This window comes from Mytilus trossulus, chromosome 13 (genome assembly GCF_036588685.1).
Source record: "Mytilus trossulus isolate FHL-02 chromosome 13, PNRI_Mtr1.1.1.hap1, whole genome shotgun sequence".
In the NCBI taxonomy this organism is placed as follows: domain Eukaryota; kingdom Metazoa; phylum Mollusca; class Bivalvia; order Mytilida; family Mytilidae; genus Mytilus; species Mytilus trossulus.
Genome location: NC_086385.1, coordinates 22,958,560 through 22,964,559, shown reverse-complemented (window position 1 = coordinate 22,964,559; position 6,000 = coordinate 22,958,560). Strand labels below are relative to the sequence as shown.

At 32.3% G+C, this 6,000-nt stretch overlaps 1 protein-coding gene across 1 annotated transcript in view; it reads left to right on the top strand.

The window, feature by feature from the left end:
* LOC134695104 (frizzled-5-like) overlaps nt 1–6,000 on the top strand; it is a 62,816-nt gene continuing 56,816 nt past the window's right edge. Inside the window, exon 1 of the mRNA XM_063556292.1 lies at nt 1–119. The gene's annotated coding sequence lies outside the window, so the exon portion shown is untranslated. The remainder of the gene's footprint in view (nt 120–6,000) is intronic.

The window sequence follows — 6,000 nt, the reverse complement described above, 5'->3', positions numbered from 1 at the left end:
GAAGTGAAAGATAGCCCGTTATCTGCATGTTTGGAGCCAATTTGTAGTCTGTGGTTAAAAAGAAATGTTATATATTGGAAATATTTTCTTCGTTGGTGATTACAGAAGAATATAAAGCTGTGAGTATTTTTTTCTTTTTTCAATATAAAATTGAATCGAAAAATTACGGTATGCAGCTGCTTTTCGACAATCTATCGCAATAAAGCATACACCAAATCAGCAATTAAAATTTTATTGTCGTAGATTACCAGAAATAACCAAATTCTGAACATTGTTTAATTGAAGGGACTGTTCTGCAAAATAAAATCAAATAGGGAACTACTGTTACAGAATTAAAAAGTACAATGACTACTTAAACATATCAAATATAACGTTTAACTTGTTTGCAATTTCCTCACCAGATTCACATATATATTGTCCAATATTTCGTACTCTGGAATGAATTGACTTTACACTAGCTTACGTAATTGCGAGATCTCGTATATCGGTACGTTGTGTTATATGTCTTTTTATGTCCCCGATTCGTCGAATAAATAAATATTGTTTTAGTATAATTGCTTCTTCTTCATGTTTTTTCCTCCTCTTGTGGTCATACCACCCCTGCACGAGACAAAACTTTTTGTCTGTTGAAATTGACACATTATAATCAAGATAAAATTGTATTAATGTCCATGAGACTGGGTGTCGCGTATCATCTTGACCTTTAAATTTGGACCTCGGGGTTAAAATGGTTGATTTTATGGACATTTTTATGTTCTGAACATAACATTGTTATTCTTTGGCATATAGTTATGATATTTGTTACATTGGTGCACCACATCAAGATGATGTCTCGGATTCTCCGAAAGTTGATATATGACCTTGACCCTTTTGACCTCAAGTTAAAAGATTAATTTCATTGTCATGTCCTCTCAAAATCCAGTATTAAAACCTTTTTTAGTACTCAAGGTTTGCAATCCCGAAAATAGGGACCATACAGCATTACCTGTTTTAATCAAGTGTAAACCATATTTTTTTAATAGTCTTGATTATAAACTTAGTGCACTATTAATTGTTAACCACCGCAATTGTTTTGCAGCCGTATAATGGTATGACATTTTTCTTTGTCTGCGCTGACGCTGTCCGAAGCCATAACATTTTTGAAAAAGGGGCAAAACAAAAGATTGTTTGTTGTTTCGTGACAATAACATGTACATCAATATATGGATCTCTATGATAACCACAAGGTTGCATATATCTCAAAAGAAAAGCTTAGAATTGATTTGGGGTTGTGGTCCTAACCATTTTAGAGAAAGGGTCCAAAACAATACTTTACTAAAACAGTTGGTATAAATTGCTTATTTCTTGACCAATTTCAATGGGGTTTAAATCAAAGTCTTGAATTCTTGGGGTTCTTTAACATGCTGATAGTTACCGTGTATTTACATTGATTTGTAATTTTTCCCTCGTTTTTATAGTGGTCCACATTTAGGTCTAAATGGTCCTAAATTTAACTTTGTTTGATTTCAACAAAAACGGGAATCATTGGGGTTCTTTGACATAATTCTGAATCTAACCTTGGATTTACAAAATGTATAATTTGTACTTTGAACCTGGTTTTTAAATTGGCCCACATTTATAAGGTTCAAAGGTTCCAAAATTAAACTGAGTAGAAACTTAGTTTATTATTTTTAACAAAAATTTAATTAAATAATTAATTGTTCACAAAACGCTTTATAAAAAAAACCATGTGATTTGGAAGGGTGGACAGCGCCAGTTACACATGTGGTATCCGTCGTGTTGTTCAATCCGACAAAACAATATCTATCCATGATGTCACACTCGAGAAAAAGAGGATGGGATTGTTGCTATGATGATTGGAAAATACCGCGTGTCAGTAATAAGTTTTACCCATGACCGTCTGTACGTCTGTATGCCATTCTCTAACTAAAGTTTGCCTCACCCAAATGATTTGAAACTTGAACACAGTGCCTGTTACCACAAAATATAGATCAAGTTTGAATTTGGGTAGTGTCACTTTTACCATTCTAGAGTTATGCCCCTTTACAAATGGAAAAAATGCTGATTCTTTTAGTTCCGTTCCCTAACTTTAGTTTGCCTCGAACAAATGTTATGAAACTTATATGCAATGCTTATTACCACAAAACACAGATCAAGTTTGAATTTGGGTAGCCTCACTTTTATAATTCTAAAGTCATGCCCCTTTACAATTTTTTTGTTTCCGCTCTCTAACTTGTCTCAAGCAAATGATATGAAACTTATACACAATGTTTCTTTCCACAAAACACAGATGAAGTACACATTTTGGGAGTGTTTTTATTAACGTTGCTGAGTTATGTCTCTTTATAATCTGATATGAAATCAGGGCATCCTCTGTTTCCCTTTAACTATACGCAAAAGGAAAAAGAAAAAGCTATTAGAGCACCACTATAAAACACGCTCTTACGAAAGGAGGACATAAAACTGAATCTATTATAGCGTTACGAATTATCAGAAATTTGCAAGATCGTCATGATTCAATGATTCCCTATATAATCAACGAAATGGTTCCAACAAAAAGGGGCCTAGTGCCCTTTCTCAATGGACACATTCCCGATTTTTTTTTAATAATTTTAATTTCTGTTTTTTTTTTTTTTGCTAATAAAAAAAAACAAAGGACATACTTTGCTGTGCTTATGTGTATGTTCGAGTCGAATTTGCAAAATTTATTTTGTAAAATATCTTGTTCCGCTATATGAATTGATATAAGTAGATTCACGGCATTTGAACCATTATGCTATAAGGACCTTTTGAAATATTGCATGTTAGCAGCTCATTTTTTATGACCTATGAAACTGGTTTTAGAATAGCTAGGTAGAACACGTTTTCTTTCTTCTTTTTTTTTACTTGGCCACAGTATCTTGCGACGTCTTATTTTTACATGTTTATCATGATGATATTCTAAATTCTTAAATTCTTTTCCTGTATATGCACCACTCACGATAACGATGTGGAGCATTATGTTTTGTTTTGTGCGTCCGTCCGTTCGTTTACACGCGTTTAGAACCCATCCGTTTCGTATTCCAATTTCGAAAAATGATTTCTTACATGATATTTTTAAGTGCATTCAAAACTTTTCAACAATTTATCTCCCTTGGTGAGTAGGTTAATATCAATAGTATACACGTTATTATATATATTTATTGTGAACTGATGAGTGAATAATTATCCTAAACGGATCAACATGTGTGGTAAATAAATATGTACAAACCAACCATAATTACTTTTTCTCTCTAAACGTCATGTTCGATTAACAGAAATGAACACAAAGTTTGATGATGAAAAACACAAGTCAAGTTCGATTTCAGAAAGTATATATAACAAGTGATGATATGAAACATGAGTTTTATAGTGCTATACATAAGTAATGATTTATAGTTAGAATTTAAATTTGAGCGTTAAATGTTAATACCCCGCCAACTATAGTTCAAGGGGTATTATGCTTTCTGTTATCTGCGTCCGTCAAGTATCGATTTAAAAATAAAAAAGATAGGTTGTTAAATTCTGGTTTTAAGTTGGTTTACAATGAAGATGTGGTATAAAATCACTTGAAACTTTGTATACATGTGCAGATGAGTATGATGTAAAACGTTTAAGAATACTGAAAATAATTTGTCGACCTAGATAGGCATAGCGTAGGGGGCATTAAGTTTTACCCTTGTTCGTCTGAACGCACGTCCGTCCGTCCGTACGTACGTCCCAAAATTGGTTTCCGTTCTCTAACTTTAGTTTGCTTCAACCAAATGTTATGAAACTTGTACATAATGCTTATCATATAACACAGATCAAATTAGAATTTTGGCAGTGTCACATTTACTGTTCTAGAATTATAAAATATGCTCCTTTCTCTATGGAAAAATAGGAATCTAATATCTGTTCTAAAGTTATCAATGGTGTAATTGTTGAAAAAAATAGAAAAAAAATCTAGAAAATAGCTTAAGCTTTTCCCATTTCTAATTTGTTATATTTTTTCAATTAAAGGTGCAGGATAAAACTATATTCGCCGAGATTGATATTCGAGTCAAGCTACTGATTTTCGGACTGTTTATTTCTTAATTACAAAGATGCACGTATTTGCTTTAATTTTTACCCATGACATTTCTTTACTTATTTTTTCACTCCTTCTACGTCTAAGCAAAAACGTCTGGAATCTGCTTTATGAACCTAAAAACAAGTCCATTAGCCTCAGTTTGACATCTGTATTTTAACTAGCATGTAGCGTCTATTTAAGATTAATTGCTTCTTAAACAAAGCATAAGATGATCAAATTAATTTAAGTGATTTTTAACGCCTCATTTAATTACTTCCATTCCAAGGGGCTCAACCCAGTCCATTCTTGATTCTTCGACAGGTGAAAAAAATGTAAGGTAAAATAAGTCTCAATCCATCTTCATCACACAGATCACATGAAAGCATAGCCCTTTACTGTTGCACTCCATGTAATATATGGATGTTGTAAACCTTATATTCTACGAATATAGTACATATAAATGAGACTAATTTATGTACTAAACTAATCTTAAGTTATTTCACCCTTTTATCCCACTTGAGAAAAACTGGGTTTTTTTAAATACACAAATTTCCCTCAAAATTTTGATTATTTTCCATTCTGATAGACAAGACACTATATTTATTTTGATACATTGACGGGAATATGCGCGTTATGTACAATTCAGGGAGGGTCGATTATGATTCTGATATCTTGTACATACATGTATATATATTAAAAAAAAATCAGAAATTGTTTTATAATTGTTTCATTTTATAAAGTTACTGGTACAACTGATGTATTTTATACAGTTTGTATTTTCTATGAGTAGACACATATTCTGCAAAACAATGCTGGATTTTTTTGAATTTGTGTTCACATTGCATTCCAAAACTATGATGCACTGTAACATATTTCCATTATCCATCATTCAAGATCTAGCTTAATAAATAACATTACACAACATGAAAAGATTGAGTGTGGGCCCAATGCAAATGTACATGTATTTCCAACTTATTACGTTTGCATGTATAAAAATCCTGGACAATGAATTTGGTTTGAGTGTATGGATCCAAATGAAGTTTTACATCTTCTTTTTTATATTACCGGAAGGTCCAATACCACAATAGACAGAATGAGATTTGGTTTTGGGAGTTATGGTACCAACAGTTTAGGAATAAGGGACAACACGGGGCCAACATAAGCATTTTTTGTAGTTTTCGGACAATAACTTCCGTGTTATTCTATTGGTCTCTCTGTACCACAAGGTTTTGTATTTCAAAGGGAAGGCTTGGATTCAGTTTAGGGGTCATTTCACCAAAACGTTCATGAAAAAAGGACCGAAACAAGCATTTTTTTTTTAATTTCCAGACAATAATTGTGTTTAAGTGTGTGAATCAATCTGAATTTGCAACAAAGTTTCCATACCACAAAAGATGGATTTCAGTTTGTTGGTCATTATTTTTATTTATTTTTTTATTTCTTCTCCTTTTTACATTGATTATATCACACGATACTATGTACATTAAAAGTACCATTTCAAATTTTTAAGATCTTTGACCACATTTATTTTGTGTCAGAAACTTATAGTATATCAAGCTTGAACATATTGTGTCCAAACTTGCCCTATCTGTTCTGGCTTCAATCCCCGCGGTCGTCCCAGGCTGCGCTCAACGAATAATTTGGTTTAAATATATTTTGGCAAGCCATACCTTTGGTCACTTGGTATGCAGGCGGTTTTGTATGGTCCTTTTTCATGATACTCAAAATTGTATTGTTGTAAGAACCTCAATCTAATACAAAAATCTATTTTACCCAAGGGTCATTTGAATAAAAAGATCTTTGACCGCTAATTAATTCATAATATCGTAGGTTCATACTTTTCATTTCAAAGATTATTGCCACTACTCTTCTCATTAATAATTTTATTTGAGAAAAGATCGTTATCTCATCCGGACTAAAATAGTGAAGAT